At 40.4% G+C, this 19101-nt stretch overlaps 1 protein-coding gene across 3 annotated transcripts in view; it reads left to right on the top strand.

The window, feature by feature from the left end:
* Nucleotides 1–19101, top strand: part of LOC129825406 (disks large-associated protein 2-like) — a 183097-nt gene that overhangs the window by 3369 nt on the left and 160627 nt on the right. Inside the window, exon 2 of one of the 3 annotated variants that reach the window (XM_055885497.1) lies at nucleotides 17807–17869. The exons of the other annotated variants lie outside the window; for them this stretch is intronic. The gene's annotated coding sequence lies outside the window, so the exon portion shown is untranslated. The remainder of the gene's footprint in view (nucleotides 1–17806; nucleotides 17870–19101) is intronic. 3 annotated transcript variants of the gene reach the window in all.

Below are 19101 nucleotides of genomic sequence, written 5' to 3'. Positions count from 1 at the left end.
TCTGTCTGCCACTGGTTGATGTGGTCTTCAGTGTGCTTTCTACTGTTGGAGTCTGTGGTTCTGGAAGACTAGTAAGGATATGAAGTCGTACAGCCTACTAGCATTAGGCTTGGATCCACTTTTCGGTAGTTAGTGGTGCTTAGGATCATGCGATGGGCTTAGTGTGTGTGGGTGTGCGGGTGAATACGAGCTGGGCTAGAGCGCATTCAGAGCATCCCTGTTCATTGTTTAACTGGATTGTATGGCATTGATACAAACACACACTCACATTTTCTCTGTATAGCCATGTACAATTCCAATCAACTTAAGTATACTGGGTGTATCACTGTCTCTCTTTCTCATCATCTCCAAATGTTTCTCTGTAATGGTGTGTTTCTCTGTAATGGTGTGTTTCTCTGTAATGGTGTGTTTCTCTGTAATGGTGTGTTTCTCTGTAATGGTGTGTTTCTCTGTAATGGTGTGTTTCTCTATAGTGGTGTGTTTCTCTATAGTGGTGTGTTTCTCTATAGTGGTGTGTTTCTCTAAAGTGGTGTGTTTCTCTAAAGTGGTGTGTTTCTCTACAATGGTGTTTCTATCAAATGATTTTTTTCTCTATAGTGGTTTCTCTACAGTGGTTTGTTTTTCTATGATGGTGTTTCTCTCAAATGATTTTTTTCTCTATAGTGGTTACTCTACAGTGGTTTGTTTTTCTATGATGGTGTTTCTCTCAAATGGTGTTTCTGTAAAATGGGGTTTCTCTGTAGTAGTGTTTCTCCATAATGGTGTTTCTCCATAATGGTGTGTTTCTCCATAATGGTGTGTTTCTCCATAATGGTGTGTTTCTCTATAGTGGTGTTTTTTTGGAGTGGTGTTTCACTATTGTGATGTGTTTCTCAATATTGTTGTTTGTCTATAGTGGAGTTTCTCTGTAGAGGTGTGTTTCTCTATAATGGTGTGTTTATCTATAGTGGTGTTCCTCTATAGTGGTGTGTTTGTCTATGATGGTGTTTCTCTGTAGTGGTGTTTTTCTCTATTGTTATGTGTTTCTCTTTAGTGGTGCATTTCTCTATAGTGGTGTCTATAATGGTGTGTTTCTCTATAGATGTGTGTTTCTCTATAGTGGTGTTCCTCTATAGTGGTGTGTTTGTCTATAATGGTGTTTTTCTCTATAGTGGTCTTTCTACATAATTGTGTTTCTCTACTGTGGTGTGTTTGTCTATAGTGTTGTTTCTCTAAAGTGGTGATTTTCTCTATAGAGGTGTGCTTCTCAATAGTGTTTTTTTCTCTATAGTGGTGTGTTTCTCTTTAGTTTCTCTTTCTTTATAGGGGTGTGTTTCCCTTTAGTTTCTCTTTCTCTATAGGGGCGTGTTTCTCAATAGTGGTGTGTTTCTCTATAGGGGTATGTTTCTCTCTAGTGGTGTGTTTCTGTATAATGGTGTGTTTCTCTAGAGAGTGTTTCACTATGATGGTGTGTTTCTTTATGTTGGTGTTTTTCTCTATAGCAGTGTTTCACTATAGTTTTGTTTCTCTATAGTTGTTTTTCTCTATGATGGTGTGTTTCTCTATTTTTGTGAGTTTCTCTATAATGGTGTGTTTCTCTTTGATGGTGTTTCTCTATAGTGGTGTGGTTCTGTTAGGACTTCTACGAGTAGTGGGTGCGGAGTCAGGCGCAGAGAGCAGAGGGTTTAGGACAACCCTATTTATTCCTGTGACAGAAAAGGTCACGCTGAAAAACACCAGGCAAATACAATGACCGGCCCAAAAACAGGACCCAAACAGTCCGGAGAAAATAGCACATCCACAAAACGAACAGAGAAACAAGCCCGCACAAAAGGAGGTGGGCATAACCGGCTTAAATAGCCCTAACCAAAACCCAAACAAGAAACAGGTGTAACCAATAAGACAAAACTAACAGAAAAGGAGATCGGTGGCAGCTAGTAGACCGGTGACGACGACCACCGAGCGCCGCCCGAACAGGAAGAGGAGCCACCTTCGGTGGGAGTCGTGACAGGTTCTCTATAGTGGAATGGTACTCTACAGTGGTGTGTTTCTTCATAATGGTGTTTCTGTATAATGGTGGGTTCTCTATTGTGGTGTGTTTCTCTATAGAGGATTTTTTCTCTGTAGTGGTGTGCTTCTCTATAATAGTGTGTTTCTCTTTGATGGTGTTTCTCTAAAATAGTGTGGTTCTCTATAGTGGAATGGTACTCTATAGTGGTGTGTTTTTCTTTAGTGTTGTGTTTCTCTACAGTGGTGTGTTTCTCTATGATGGTGTTTCTCTATAATAGTGTGTTTCTCTAAAGTGGTGTGTTTCTCTGATGGTGTTTCTCTATAATAGTGTGTTTCTCTACAGTGGTGTGTTTCTCTATGATGGTGTTTCTCTATAATAGTGTGTTTCTCTATAGGTGGTGTTTCTCGATAGAGGTGTGTTTCTTTATAATCGTGTTTCTCTACAGTGGTGTCTCTCTATAATGGTGTGTTTCTCTATAGTGGTGTCTTTCTCTATAATGGTGTGTTTCTCTTTAGTGGCGTGTTTCTGTATACCGGTGTGTTTGTCAATAATGGTGTTTTTCTCTATAGTGGTTTGTTTCTCTATAGTGGTGTGTTTTTCTATAGTGGTGTGTTTCTCTATAGTGTTGTTTCTCTATAGTGGTTTGTTTTTCTATAGTGGTGTGTTTCTCTATAGTGTTGTTTCTTTAGAGTGGTGTTTCACGATAGTGGCTTGTTTCTCTATATTGATTCTTTAATCTATAATGGTTTGTTTCACTTTTATGGTGTCTCTATAATGGTGTGTTTCTCTGAAATGGTGTGTTTCTGTATAATGGTGTCCTTCTCTATAGTGGTGTTTCTCTTTATAGTGGTGTGTTTCTATATAATGGTCTTTCTCTACAGTGGTGTGTTTCTGTACAGTTTTGTTTCTTTATAGTGTTGTGTTTCTCTGTAGTGGTGTATTTCTCTATAATGTTTTTTTGTGTGTTTTGTCTCTCCATAATTGTGTTTCTGTATAACAGTGTTTCTCTATTGTGGTCTGTTTCTCTATAATCGTGTGTTTCACCACAGTGGTGTTTTTCTCTTTTGTGGTGTTTTCCTCCATAGTTGTGTTTCTCTGTAATGGTGTTTTTCTCTGTAATAGTATGTTTCCCTATATTGGTGTTATTCTCTATAGTGGTGTGTTTCTCTATAACGGTATGTTTCTCTATAGTGGTGTGTTTCTGTATAATGGTGGTTTCTCTATTGTGGTGTGTTACACTATAGTGGTGTGTTTCTCTATAGTGGTGTGTTTCTCTATAGTTGTGTATTTCTCTATAGTTGTGTGTTTCTGTATATTGGTGGTTTCTCTGTGGTGTGTTTCTCTACAGTGGTGTGTTTGTCGTGGTGTTTCTCTGTAGTTGTGTTTCTCTATAATGGTGTTTCGCTTTAGTAGTGTGCTTCTGTATGATGGTGTTTCTCAATTAAGGGGTGTCTCTATGGTTTGTTTCTCTGTAATGGTGTGTTTCTCCGTAGTGGTGTTTCTATTTAATTGTGTTTATCTATAGTGGTGTTTCTCTTTAGTGGTGTTTCTCTTTAGTGGTGTTTCTCTTTAGTGGTGTTTCTCTGTAATGGTGTGTTTCTCCGTAGTGGTGTTTCTCTGTCATGGTGTTTCTCTTTAATTGTGTTTCTCTATAGTGGTGTTTCTCTTTAGTGGTGTTTCTCTTTAGTGGTGTTTCACTACAGTAGTTTTTCTCTATAGTGGTCTGTTTCTCTGTAATGTTGTTTCTCAAGAGTGGTGTATTTCTCTACAATGGTGGTTAACCTATAGCTGTGTGTTTCTCTATAGTGGTGTTTCTACAGTATATAACGGTGTGTTTCTCAAGAGTGGTGTTTTTCTTTAGAATGGTTTTTCTCTACAGGGGTGTGTTTCTCTATAATGGTGTTTCTATACAGAGGTGAGGTTCTCTATAGTGGTGTTTCTCTGTAGTGGTGTGTTTCTCTGTACGGGTGTGTTTCTCTGTAATGTTGTTTCTCATGAATGATGCTTCTCAATAGTGGTGTGTTTCTCTTTAGTGGTGTTTTCTCATTTGCAATGTGTTTCTCTATAGTGGTGTATTTCCCTATAATGGTGTGTTTCACTCTAGTGGTGTGTTTCTCTATGGTGGTGTTTCTCTATAATGGTGTTTCTCTCAATTACGGTGTTTTCTATAGCGGCGTGTTTCTCTCCAATGGTCTGCTTCTCTATAATGGTGTTTCTCTTTAATGGTGTGTTTCTCCATAGTGGTGTTTTTCTCTGTAGTTGTGTTTCTCTATAGTGGTGTTTCTCTATAATGGTGTGTTTCTCTATAATGGTGGTTTCTCCTTTGCAATATGTTTCTCTATAGTGGTGTTTTTTAAGGTTTTGTTATTCTCTAGAGTGGTGTATTTCTCTATAATGGTGTGTTTCACTCTAGTGGTGTGTTTCTCTATGGTGGTGTGTTGCTCTTTTATGGTGTGTCTCTACAGTGTTTCTCTAGTGGTGTTTTTTTATATAATGGTGTGTTTCTCCGTAGTGGTATTCCTCTATAGTGATGTTTTTCATTATTTTGGTGTGTTACACTCAAGTGGTGTGTTTCTCTATAGTGGCGTGTTTTTTGATAGTAGTGTTTCTCTGTATTGATGTGCTTCTCGATAATGGTGTGTTTCTCTTTAATGGCGTGTTTCTTTATAGTGACATTGTTTCTCTGTAATGATGTTTCTCTGTAATGGTGTTTCTCTATAATGGTGTGTTTCTCTGTTGTTGTTTCTCTAAAATTGTATTTCTCTATGATGGTGATTTTCTCTATAATGGTGTTTTTCTTAATTAAGGGGTGTCTCTATGGTGTGTTTCCCTGTAATGGTTTGTTTCTCCGTAGTGGTGTTTCTCTGTTGTGGTGTTTCTATTTAATTGTGTTTATCTATAGTGGTGTTTCTCTTTAGTGGTCTGTTTCTCTGTAATGTTGTTTCTCAAGAGTGGTGTTTTTCTCTACAATGGTGGTTTACCTATAGCTGTGTGTTTCTCTATAGTGGTGTTTCTACAGTATATAACGGTGTGTTTCTCTATAGTGGTGTTCCTCCATAGTGGTGTGTTTCACAATAGTGGTGTTTTTCTCTACAATGGTTTTTCTCTCCAGAGGTGTGGTTTTCTATAGTGGTGTTTCTCTGTAGTGGTGCATTTCTCTATATTGGTGCTTCTCTACATTGGTGTGTTTCGGTATAGTGGTGTTTTTCTCTGTACGGGTATGTTTCTCTATAATGTTGTTTCTCATGAGTGATGCTTCTCAATAGTGGTGTGTTTCTCTTTAATGGTGTTTCTCTATAGTGGTGTGTTTTTCTATAGTGGTGTGTTTCTCTATAATAGTGGTTTCTCCTTTGCAATGTGTTTCTCCATAGTGGTGTTTTTTAAGGTTTTGTGTTTATCTCTAGTGGTGTGTTTCACTCTAGTGGTGTGGTCCTCCATAGTGGTTTTCCTCTATAGTGCTGTATTTCTCTATAATGGTGTGTTTCTCTATAGTGGTGTGTTTCTCTATAATGGTGTTTCACTCTAGTGGTGTGTTTCTCTATCATGGTATGTCTCTGTATGGTGTGTTTCTCTCTAAAGTGTGCTTCTCTGAAACAGTGTTTCTCTGTATAGGTGTTTCTCTATAATGGTGTTTCGGTGTAGTTTTGTTTCTCTATAATGGTGTTTCTGTGTAGTTTTGTTTCTCTATAATGGTGTTTCTGTGTAGTTTTGTTTCTCTATAATGGTGTTTCTGTGTAGTTTTGTTTCTCTATAATGGTGTTTGTGGAGTTTTGTTTCTCTATAATGGTGTTTCTGTGTAGTTTTGTTTCTCTATAATGGTGTTTCTGTGTAGTTTTGTTTCTCTGTACTGGTGTTTCTCTACAGTGATTTTTTTCTATAAAATGTAGTGTTTCTCTATAACGGTGTTTCTGTCTATAATTGTGTTTTTCTCTGTAGTTTTTTATCTGTAGTGGTGTTAGTCCATAGTTTTGTTTCTCTGTACTGGTGTTTCTCTACAGTGATTTTTTTCTATAAAATGTAGTGTTTCTCTATAATGGTGTTTGTGTAGTTTTGTTTCTCTGTACTGGTGTTTCTCTACAGTGATTTTTTTCTATAAAATGTAGCGTTTCTCTATAATGGTGTTTCTGTGTAGTTTTGTTTCTCTGTACCGGTGTTTCTCTACAGTGATTTTTTTCTATAAAATGTAGTGTTTCTCTATAACGGTGTTTCTGTCTATAATTGTGTTTTTCTCTGTAGTTTTTTATCTGTAGTGGTGTTAGTCCATAGTGTTGTTTCTCTATTGTGGTGTTTCTCTGTAATGCTGTTTCTTTATAAAAAGTTTTCTGTTTGTTGTTGTGTTTCTCTATAGTGTTGTTTCTGTGTAGTGGTATGTTTCGCTATAACGGTGTGTTTCTCTGTAGTGGTGTTTTTCTCTCTAGTTTTTTCCTCCATAGTGGTGCGTTTCTGTATAGTGGTGTATTTCTCTAATGGCTTGTCTCTGTAGTGGTGTTTCTCCATAGTGGTGTGCTTCTCTGTAATGGTGTGTTTTTCTATAATGGTGTGTTTCTCTATAGTGGTGTATTTCTCTAGTGGTGTGTTTCTCTAAAGTGTTTTGTCTCTATAGTGGTGTTTCTCTATAATTGTGTTTTTCTATTGTTGTGTGTTTCTCTATTTTGGTGTGTTTCTCTATAGTGGTGTTTCTCCTTACTGGTGTGTTTCTCAATAGTGGTGTGTCTCTTCTTACTGGTGCGTTTCTCTATAGAGGTGTGTTTCTCTATAGTGGTGTTTCTCTATTGTGGTGTGTTCCTCTGTAAGGGTGTGTTTATCTATGGTGGTGTGTTTCTTTATAATTGTGTGTTTCTTTATAATCCCAAGACAAACACATGTCTTCACAAGGCTGCCCTTAGCGTCCTTGTGATACCTTCATAATACACACACACACACACACACACAAGCTCCATTTTGGCACTGAGAGTTGTGTGAATGCGAGGATCTGAAGTGGCAGCCAGCACCGGTTTTAAAATGTGTCCAAAGAACTCCCAAAATGTTTGACTTGGAGAGTAAGGATTGTGCATTTGCGTGCTTTTCACAGCTATTCCTGTGGGAGGGAGGGAAAGGGATTTTCAGCTTGATGTTCAGTCCATATACATTCTGAACATTGAATCCAACATTGAATCTATTTACCACCATTTTCACGACAACTCACTTACGGCTATGCTTAACAAACTATAGTTTTGGCAAGTCGGTTAGGACATCTACTTAGTGCATGACACAATACATTTTTCCAACAATTGTTTACAGACAGATTATTTCACTTATAATTCACTGTATCACAATTCCAGTGGGTCAGTAGTTTACATACACTAAGTTGACTGTGCCTTTAAACAGCTTGGAAAACTCCAGAAAATGATGTAATGGCTTTAGAAGCTTCTGATAGGCTAATTAAAATAATTTGAGTCAATTGGAGGTGTACCTGTGGATGTATTTCAAGGCCTACCTTCAAACTCAGTGCCTCTTTGCTTGACATCATGGGAAAATCAAAAGAAATCAGCCAAGAACTCAGAAAAAAGTTGTAGACCTCCAAGTCTGGTTCATTCTTGGGAGCAAGTTTCAAACGCCTGAAGGTACCATGTTCATCTATACAAACAATAGTACCCAAGTATAAACACCATGGGACCATGCAGCCGTCATACCGCTCAGGAAGGAGACGCGTTCTGTCTCCTAGAGATGAATGTACTTTGGTGCAAAAAGTGCAAATCAATCCCAGAACAACAGCAAAGAACCCTGTGAAGATGCTGGAGGAAACAGGTACAAAAGTATCTATTGCCACAGTAAAACGAGTCCTATATCAATATAACCTGAAAGGCAGGTCAGCAAGGAAGAAGCCACTGCTCCTAAACCGCCATAAAAAAGCCAGACTACGGTTTGCAACTGCACATGGGGACAAAGATCGTACTTTTTGGAGAAATGTCCTCTGGTCTGATGAAATAAAAATGGAACTGTTTGGCCATAATGACCATTGTTAAGTTTGGAGGAAAAAGGGGGAGGCTTGCAAGCCGAAGAACACCATCCCAACCGTGAAGCACGGGGGTGGCAGCATCATGTTGTGGGGGTGCTTTGCTGCAGGAGGGACTGGTGCGCTTCACAAAATAGATGGCATCATGAGGATGTAAAATTATGTGGATGTAAAATTATGTGGATATAAAATTATGTGGATATATTGAAGCAACTTCTCAAGACATCAGTCAGGAAGTTAAAGCGTGGTCGCAAATGGGTCTTCCAAATGGACAATAACCCCGAGGATACTTACAAAGTTGTGGCAAAAATGGCTTAACCTTTACTTTACACCCATCCCGGATCCGGGAGCATCCTCATCAGTAAAAGCTGACTAGCATAGCCTAGCATAGCGCCACAAGTAAATAATAGCATATAAATATCATGAAATCACAAGTCCAATACAGCAAATGAAAGATAAACATCTTGTGAATCCAGCCATCATTTCCGATTTTTAAAATGTTTTACAGCGAAAACACTATGTATTTCTATTAGCTAACCACAATAGCCAAAGACTCAACCGCATATTTTCACCATGTTTCTACCGCGTAGGTAGCTATCACAAAACCGACCAAATATAGATATAATTAGTCACTAACCAAGAAACAACTTAATCAGATGACAGTCTTATAACATGTTATACAATAAATTTATGTTTTGTTCAAAAATGTGCATATTTGAGGTATAAATCATAGTTTTACATTGCAGCTACCATCAAAAATATCACCAAAGCAGCCAGAATAATTACAGAGAGCAACGTGAAATACCTTAATACTCATCATAAAACATTTATGAAAGATAAACATCTTGTGAATCCAGACAATATTTTCCTCTTTTTCAAAGAGTTTTACAGCGAAAACACAATATAGCATTATATTAGCTTACCACAATAGCCAAACACACAACCACATTTATTCACCGCATAGATAGCATTCGCAAAAACCAGCAAAAGATATAAAATTAATCACTAACCTTGACCAACTTCAGATGACAGTCTTATAACATCAGGTTAAACAATACACTTATGTTTTGTTCGAAAATGTGCATATTTAGAGCTGCAACCCGTGGTTATACATTGTGAATATGTAGCATCGATTCACCAGAATGTCCAGAGCTATTTTGGACACTCACCTAATCTGACCAAAGAACTCATCATAAACTTTACATAAAAATACTTGTTGTATGGCAAAGGAAAGATACACTGGTTCTTAATGCAACCGCCGTGTTAGATTTAAAAAAATAACTTTACCATAACAAACAGCTTGCGTTATTGCGAGACAGCGCCCGCCAAAACTGCAGAGAATAGGAATCAACATTTTCCACAGAAATACGAAATAACATCATAAATTGTTCTTACTTTTGTTGAGCTTCCATCAGAATCTTGTACAAGGAGTCCTAGGTCCAGAATAAATCGTTGTTTGGTTTTAGAATGTCCTTTTCTCCTGTCGAATTAGCAACCTTAGCTAGCCATGTGGCGCGAACATGCCCATCTTCTCTTGACGCAAAAAACAGAAAATTCCAAAAGTCCCAATAAACGTTGAATAAACTGATACAACTCGGTTGAAAAAAAAACTACTTTATGATGTTATTATCACATGTATCAAATAAAATCAGAGCCGGAGATATCCGCTGTGTATACCGAACGCTTTTCAGAAGCCAATGTCGACGTACGTCGCGCGCCAGAGAAGACAAAGACATTTCCAGACCTGTCACTCCGAAAGCTCTTGTTCGGCCTCAGATCAAGCTAGACACCCCATTCCACCTTCCACTGCCTGTTGACATCTAGTGGAAGGCATATGAAGTGCATGCATATCGATAAATATTAGGCAATTGAATAGGCAGGCCATGGAACAGAGTGTCGTTTTCAGATTGTTCACTTCCTGTATGGAAGTTTGCTGCAAAATGAGTTCTGTTTTACTCACAGATATAATTCAAACAGTTTTAGAAACTTGAGTGTTTTCTATCCAATAGTAATAATAATATGCATATTGTACGATCTAGAATAGAGTACGAGGCAGTTTAATTTGGGCACGATTTTTTCCAAAGTGAAAACAGCGCCCCCCTATTGACAAGAAGTTTTAAGGATAACAAAGTCAAGGCATTGGAGTGGCCATCCCAAAGCCCTGACCTTAATCCCATAGAAAATTTGTGGGCAAAACTGAAAAAGTGTGTGCGAGCAAGGAGACCTAAACCTGACTCAGTTACACCAGCTTTGTAAGGAAGAATAGGCCAAATTCACCCAACTTATCGTGGGAAGGTTGTGGAAGGCTACCGGAAATGTTTGACCCAAGTTAAACAATTTAAAAGCATTGCTACCAAATACTTTTTGAGTGTATGTAAACTTCTGTCCCACTGGGAATGTGATGGAATAAAAGCTGAAAAATAATTCTCTCTACTATTATTCTGACATTTCACATTCTTAAAATAAAGTGGTGATCTCAAATTACCTAAAACAGGGAATTTTTACTAGGATTAAATGTCAGGAAAGGTGAAAAACTGAGTTTAAATGTATTTGGCTAAGGTGTATGTAGTCTTCCGTTTTCAACTGTATTTTTTATATGACTGTAGCCTCCTGTTTTAATTCCGAAAAGTTTCTTGCGATGGTAATGACGTTTGTTTATGAAGTGTAGTTGAAGTATCATTAACCTAGTCTAGCAGCTAGCTAGCTAACTTTAGCTGCTATGTAAGCTAGCTTGACTTTCTAGAAAGTAAGCAAAACAAATTGAGGAAAATTTAACTAAACATGTTTTATTGTCACCTGAAACTATATGTTTCTCATATCTTAACTGAAAACATCATATTTTGCAGTCTCCCAAAATAAATGCTATCTCTGACGAGAGATCGTCTCTCCTCCATCGTGCGTTACAAACACTGCACTTGTCCGACCAATAGTAGCGGGGCAAGAAAAGGACATAAGGCCAACGGAATTCCGTTAATTTGTGTACATGGTGTAATACACTGCAAGTGTTCGATTTCCTCAAGGATCTCCTTTTCTAGGCTACATATGGAGTTATACATCATGACGATGATGCAATATGAGAATATCATATCAGCACAACTGATCTGCTTTGAGAGCTCTCTCCTCTCAGTGTTGACGTTAGAGTGCACGCCAAGCCAGAGCTCAGCTGTTTGTCAGAGTGAGGAAACTTTTTATGGTGGAAATGAAGCAAAGCGTGTGTTCTGTTCTCTGGTATAGAGAATGTTGCAGTAAATAATGGAATCACCTTCTGTTCTGGTGTGGTTTATGTGGCTATCCTAATGAGGGTTGTATTCATCCTCTCTCTGGCAGTAACGCAGAGCGTGATGCTCTCCCCTCTCCTCTCCAGCCTGTTTCCATGGAGATGCTTAGGGCCTGTACTGTTTTTTCTTCATCCTATTTTTCTGTCTCTTTCTCTCTCTGTTTGCGTGTGCGGGTGTATGTGTGTTACACTCCACTGCGGGGGTGGGTTCATCAGGTATTGTGAGATAGTGAGTGCCATTAATGTAGTGTGTAAGTGTGTCCGTGTGCGTTTGCATGTGCATGTTGGGCCTAGGGGTATGTTCATGGGGGGGTGACTGAATGTACCAGAGTGGGCGGGATTGTGCTCTTCTGTGTTGTGATTCACCAATACAAGGTCTTCTCTGTTTCACTGCACATAGCAGGAGTGATGTGTTGTGATTCATCAATACTATATCTTCTCCGTTTGACTGCTGATAGGAGCCCATGTATCTGTATTTAGACCTACAGATGACAGATGACACAGATTCCTCTGACAAAATCAGCAAAAATCAAACATTTTTATGTCAGAGTCCAAGATAATCATCTGATGATGAGTCATAGCACAATTATAGGTGTATGTCAATGGCTTCGGTCTACTGGTTCATCAAGTCAGGTTGTAAAATATATTTGAGGGAACATTGAAAAATGACACATGAGACCCTTGTCCTTGTCCTCAAACTGTGGATACCTTCCTAGCAAGCCCAGGGTGAGTGATAGTCTTCATTCCAAGCCCAGTGTGAGTGATAGTCTTCCTACCAAGCCCAGGGCGAGTGATAGTCTTCCTTCCAAGCCCAGTGTGAGTGATAGTCTTCCTTCCAAGCCCAGGGCGAGTGATAGTCTTCCTTCCAAGCCCAGTGTGAGTGATAGTCTTCCTTCCAAGCCCAGGGCGAGTGATAGTCTTCATTCCAAGCCCAGTGTGAGTGATAGTCTTCATTCCAAGCCCAGTGTGAGTGATAGTCTTCCTTCCAAGCCCAGTGTGAGTGATAGTCTTCCTTCCAAGCCCAGTGTGAGTGATAGTCTTCCTTCCAAGCCCAGTGTGAGTGATAGTCTTCCTTCCAAGCCCAGTGTCAGTGATAGTCTTCCTTCCAAGCCCAGTGTGAGTGATAGTCTTCCTTCCAAGCCCAGTGTGAGTGATGGTCTTCCTTCCAAGCCCAGTGTGAGTGATAGTCTTCCTTCCAAGCCCAGTGTGAGTGATAGTCTTCCTTCCAAGCCCAGTGTGAGTGATAGTCTTCCTTCCAAGCCCAGTGTGAGTGATAGTCTTCCTTCCAAGCCCAGTGTGAGTGATAGTCTTCCTTCCAAGCCCAGTGTGAGTGATAGTCTTCCTTCCAAGCCCAGTGTGAGTGATAGTCTTCCTTCCAAGCCCAGTGTGAGTGATAGTCTTCCTTCCAAGCCCAGTGTGAGTGATAGTCTTCCTTCCAAGCCCAGTGTGAGTGATAGTCTTCCTTCCAAGCCCAGTGTGAGTGATAGTCTTCCTTCCAAGCCCAGTGTGAGTAATAGTCTTCCTACCAAGCCCAGTGTGAGTGATAGTCTTTCTACCAAGCCCAGTGTGAGTGATAGTCTTCCTACCAAGCCCAGTGTGAGTCATAGTCTTCCTTCCAAGCCCAGTGTGAGTCATAGTCTTCCTTCCAAGCCCAGTGTGAGTGATAGTCTTCCTACCAAGCCCAGTGTGAGTGATAGTCTTCCTTTAAAGCCCAGTGTGAGTGATAGTCTTCCTATAAAGCCCAGTGTGAGTGAAAGTCTTCCTTTAAAGCCCAGTGTGAGTGATAGTCTTCCTTTAAAGCCCAGTGTGAGTGATAGTCTTCCTTTAAAGCCCAGTGTGAGTAATAGTCTTCCTTTAAAGCCCAGTGTGAGTGATAGTCTTCCTTTAAAGCCCAGTGTGAGTGATAGTCTTCCTTTAAAGACAAGTGTGAGTGATAGTCTTCCTTTAAAGCCCAATGTGAGTGATAGTCTTCCTACCAAGCCCAGTGTGAGTGATAGTCTTCCTTTAAAGCCCAATGTGAGTGATAGTCTTCCTACCAAGCCCAATGTGAGTGATAGTCTTCCTACCAAGCCCAGTGTGAATTGAAGAAAGAAAGATGCCATCTGATGTGTTGATCCCACATTTGCTCCAATCTCCCAAGAGGCTGAAGACTGAGAGCAGTGGTTAAGACAGACTACTGAGGGTTTGTGGTGACAAGGATGTGGGACAAGTGTTACCTCTGGCCAGACAAAATGTTCGCCAGGGGATTTAAGGAGATATAAACACAGAGGACAGAGAAAAGCTGTAAAAACGTTTTTATCCTGGAGTGATGTAATGCAGAGACCTAGACAGAGAATCCTGACAGTGTTCTGTGAATTAGAAGGGAAAACCCTCTGGCTGCAGCAGCCAGCTTCTCTGTTCAACTATCCTCCAGTCCTCATGGCTTGTGTCAATATGTGAATAATGTTTTTTCTAGGAGTTTTATACAGGATTATCTATTTATCTAAGTGCTCAGGTCAAGCCCAGAAAGTATTGGGTACATGTTATGCTGATCATGGTTAGGTGTTGGTTCACATTTGACCTTACCTCATGGAAACCCACAGAACTACAAGCAGATACCCACATTTGACCTTTATTTAACTAGACAAGTCAGTTAGGAACAAATTCTTATTTTCAATGACGGCCTAGGAACAGTAGGTTAACTGCCTTGTTCAGGGGCAGAACGACCTTGTCAGCTCGGGGTTTCGATCTTGCAACCTTTCGGTTACTAGTCCAAAACTCTAACCACTAGGCTACCTGCCTCTCCAGAGTTACTAATCACATCCCTTTTTTAAGAGAAAAAAACTGCATCGACCTGTGTTGTTGCCTTATTCAGGTTCTTACCAAGCATGAAATCGATTTGTGTTTTTTTCTCCTTTTGAAAGCATGTAAAGTGAACATCTCCCCGGCAGATAATAGGATTGCCTATGTGCTGGGCTACCCTGTGGAGAAACAGGGGGGTTACAGTCACCTCTCTGGGGGGAGTCTGCTTATAGGAGGGGAGGACGATGTGGAGCTCAGGGTATCGTCTCAACCTGGGCTTGGTTGATCTCTTGGCTCTGACTTGGCTCTGCCAAGTGGCCTGCATGGTGCTAATAGGAAGAGTGTTAGACTGTGATCGGGATGGTATAGCCCTGCCAGGCTGCAGATGTCCACACTGGTAATGACGAGCGGCTAAAGCTAATGTGCTAACTACTGTAACCACAAAGGCAGGCAGGCAGTGGGGCGGGGCGGCTGAGACCAAGACCAGGCTTAAGCTTATTGTATGCTTCCTAGTCGAAACTGTTCGCACGTATATTATGATTACATTTTGTGACTTTTTTTCCATTTTGGTTTTTATCATCTGCTCGTACACACATTTTTTCTTGAGGCTAGTTGAAGTTCAGTAGACAAAGTCTACACCCCTTCATCTGTGATTAGTCAACAGTACTACTCCTAGCAGGAGTGGAAACAGGAAATGTTTGTCGTCATTTAAAGTCTTTATGGAGAATGCGAGCACAGACGGTCGCTTAGCCTAGCTGAGTTCTGCTAGGAGAAAACTGCACCTATGTATGCAGACGCCTTAACGTTGTCAGTGCATGGTACAGGAGCACGGATCAGCTGGTTAACTCTGCCACACACACACAGAGGTAATCAACCACCAAATTACCTACACAGGTGATTGCATAGGACTGAATGAAAAGTCTGTTGAAAGACACATTTTGGAAGATTACAAACCAAAATCTTGTCTTTTCGCTAAACAGATGTTAGATTTAGTTTATGCCTTTTCCTTGTCATTTTTCTAAATGGATGAACAGTTCTACATTGAACATTGTATGGGATGAGTTATGGCCAGGGCATCTGTTTGATGAGTAGGCATATGCTTAATGATTCTGATGAAAATACGCTCTGTCTATCAAATTACTACTTTTACATATTTTCAGCGTGGAACCTGCCTATGTTGTTTAGGGGGCAATAGCCTAGGCCAGTGATTCTCAAACTTTTTATAGTCTCGTACCCCTTCAAACATTCAACCTCCAGTTGCATACCCCCTCTAGCACCAGGGTCAGCACACTCTCAAATGTTGTTTTTTGTCATTGTAAGCCTGCCACACACACACACACACTATACAGTACATTTATTAAACATAAGAATGAGTGTGAGTTTGTCAAAACCCGGCTCGTGGGAAGTGACAAAGAGCTCTTATAGGACCAGGGAACAAATAAAAATATAATAATAATCAATAATTTTGCTCTTTATTTAGCCATCTTACATATAAAACCTCATTTGTTCAGAGAAAATAGTGAATAACTCACCACAGGTTAATGAGAAGGTTGTGCTTGAAAGGATGCACATAACTGCAATGTTGGGTTGTATTGGAGAGAGTCTCAGTCATTTTCCACTCACAGTCTGTTCATGTATTTAGTTTTCATGCTAGTGAGGGCTGAGAATCCACTCTCACATAGGTACGTGGTTGCAAAAGGCATCAGTGTCTTAACAGCGCGATTTGCCAAGGCAGGATACTGAGCGAAGCCCAATCCAGAAATCTGGCAGTAGCTTCTGATTAAAATTCAATTTTCACAGAACCGCTTGTTGCAATTTTGATGAGGCTGTCTTACTACTCGAAATTCGTCTTAATTCTCACTCAAAACACTCCTGTGGATTATTTTTCAAATTGGCATGTTTTGTTTCTAAATGTCTGCACAAGAGTGAAGGTTTCATTGAGTTGTGAGATTGTACTTTTACACATAACACACTGTAGATGAGGAAAGGCACTACTACCAATATAAGTGAATCCCAAATCAATGTAGTTCTCATCATATTTGCGCCTCTTCGATGGTCCAACGTCCCTGTCTGTTGTTCGGTGCTTTCCCAGGTAAGGGGGCAGCAGCTCTTCGGCTGCATCAGATTCACAACTGTCTGTGTCCATGCTAGCTGGGCTAACAACAAATGTAGAATTACTTATGCCCAACATATTAGTGGATTCGACTATTTCAGCCACACCCGTTGCTGACAGGTGTATAAAATCTAGACCACGGCCATGTAATTTCCATAGACAGGTATTGGCAGTAGAATGGCCTTACTGAAGAGCTCAGTGACTTTCAACATGGCTCTGTCATAGGACGCCACCTTTCCGTCAAGTTAGTTCATCAAATTTCTGCCCAGCTAGAGCTTCCCCGGGCCAACTAAGTGCTGTCATTGTGAAGCGGAAACGTCAAGGAGCAACAATGGCTCAGCTGTGAAGTGGTAGGCCACACAAGCTCACAGAATAGGGCCACTGAGTGCTGTAGCGGTAAAAATTGTCTGTCCGCGGTTGCAACACTTACTACCAAATTCCAAACTACCTCTGGAAGCAACATCAGCACAAGAACTGTTCGTTGGGAGCGTCATGAAATGGGTTTCCATGGCCGAGCAGCTGCACAAAATCCTAAGATAACCATGTGCAATGCCAAGCATCGGCTGGAATGGTGTAAAGCTTGCAGGAATGTTGGTTATCCCAATAGCTAAATACGTTTTTATAGGCACTTGTTTGTGTAGGCGCACACAGCACATGTGTGTAGAGGGAGCAGTCAGAATGCAATGAGTGAGTGAGACACTGAGGGGAAAGGTAATTTAGGGAGCAGAATTGTGATGCTTGGCTTGGTTTATTTTTTGTTTCCTGCAAATGCACATCTACAAATGGAAGAGTCAAAGCAAATTAACGTTGTCTTCAAGACAACATTTAGACCAGTTTTTGAAAAAAAGAAAGATCTCTGGTTAAAGATCGAGTTTTGAAGTCAATTCGAGTACTCAATTACTCATGCTCGGGTAGCTGCCTGGTGGTTAATTTTTCTGTAGAAGCACTTTGTGACCACTGCTGATGTAAAAAGAAGTGTTATAAATACATGTGATTATTTGATTGATGTTCTCTCTGAAGAGTTCAATGATCTTCTAAGGTGGATTTTAGTGACCAATTTAGAGATTTCCAATGAAAGGAAATTATGGAAATTGACCTTGTGTAAACTTGAGTCTTAGATTGGGTGGTTGTGAAAGGGAGCATGTGTGTACCATGTGTCACACTGTTCTCTGATAGGAGAGATACGAGGAACCACACACACACCTTCAATCCAACCAGTACAGTGTGTACTATCTCAATCACACACTGGCACCACAAACACTGGGAGAAAACAGCCACTGTGGGAGGTCAATAGACTGCAGGAACCTCCCAGGAACATTTCTAAAACGTTTCAACAATGTTCTCTGCTGTTGTGAATGGGTAGGCACAATGAGTAGTGTTGCTCAGTAAAATACCTGGGTTAACACCAGCTAATTATCAGAGTAGTTCTGTCTGTGTTTGTTTATCTGGTAGGGGTTTGACCTTAGATACATTTTATAGTTGAGGGCAGGGGACTTAAATGGAGACTTCTGGATTTGGGCAATGAAGCCCTTTATCTACTTCCCTAGAGTCAGATAAACTCGTGGATACCATTGTTATGTCTATGCGTACAGTTTGCATGCAGTCCCTGTAATGACCTTACTGTACCTGGCTACCCTTTGGTGGTTCCAGGTCGTGATGTCCCACACCCGGTGCATCGTGACGGTCTGGAGACAGAGAGCAAGCACCATCTGGGTAAGCACCTTCGTCACACACATACACACACAGACACACAGCCAGGCTCACAGTATGTACACAGGTTCCCAGACTTCATTACTAATTGGGTCGACATCTGGTTATGTCAAGAGGGCAAGGGCTCACTGAAGAAGATGTCTGTGTATAAGAGAATACACTCTTTTCAGGCACTCATTACATGAGAACAAGACCAAAGTTCCCCAAGAAATATTAGGTTACAAGTTTCTACTAATAGCTTCTGTACACACATGAAATATATCATTCATTAGGCATTATTTATTCCAGTTTGCAAAGTAATGTGCTTGAGGTGATCCCCAGTTACAGAATAACGGTATGTATCTGTATCCGCATTACAGGAAGGTGTGATAGTGTGATGGAATGGATTTAGTGTCCATGGGTGTATCCCAAATGGTCCATAGGACCATTGTAGTGCACTATGTAGTGAATAGGGTGCTATTGACCTCACAGCCAATCTGTAAATAGCACAACCTCATCCCCATATTACTTACCCTCTTGCTCTTTTGCGCTCCAGTATCTCTACTTGCACATCATCATCTGCACATCTATCACTCCAGTGTTAATGCTAAATTGTAATTATTTCACCTCTATGGCCTATTTATTGCCTACCTCCCTACTCTTCTACATTTGCACACGCTGTACATAGATTTTTCTATATTGTTTCTATTGGGTTATTGATTGTACGCTTGTTTATGTGTAAATCTGTGTTGTTGTTTTTGTCGCACTGGTTTGCTCTATCTTGGCCAGGTCGCAGTTGTAAATGAGAACTTGTTCTCAACTGGCCTACCTGGTTAAATAAAGGTGAAATAAAAAATAAATACAAATATTTGGGACTCAGGCCATGTCTTTCCTGTTGGGGCTGCCCTATTGGGATCTGCAAGCTGTAAGTCACCCCAAATGAGGGTAACTAAACGTTTTGATGCAGCAGTTACCCCCCTCCGTTTCTCTCCCTTTTTCCCTCCCCTTCTATTTGTGAAGCCCCTACTCATCCCTCTCGTCAAGCTTTTCTGAAGTGATGCCTAAGATTGGTACACGGAAGCCTACTCTGCAAGATGAAATGAGCATTGTCTCAGGCCGTTGCCTAGTTACAGGGGACAGGGGCTATCTCCATAGGGAAACACTCAGCCGGGGCTAACTGGCTCTGTCGCCGACACCCCCCACAACTGTATGCCTCAGTAAGTGACTTTTGAGAATGCAAACACCATTAAAAAAGT

Source organism: Salvelinus fontinalis, chromosome 27 (genome assembly GCF_029448725.1).
Source record: "Salvelinus fontinalis isolate EN_2023a chromosome 27, ASM2944872v1, whole genome shotgun sequence".
Taxonomy (NCBI): domain Eukaryota; kingdom Metazoa; phylum Chordata; class Actinopteri; order Salmoniformes; family Salmonidae; genus Salvelinus; species Salvelinus fontinalis.
The sequence above is the reverse complement of the archived record's forward strand: the minus strand, read 5'-3'. Positions and strand labels throughout refer to the sequence as shown.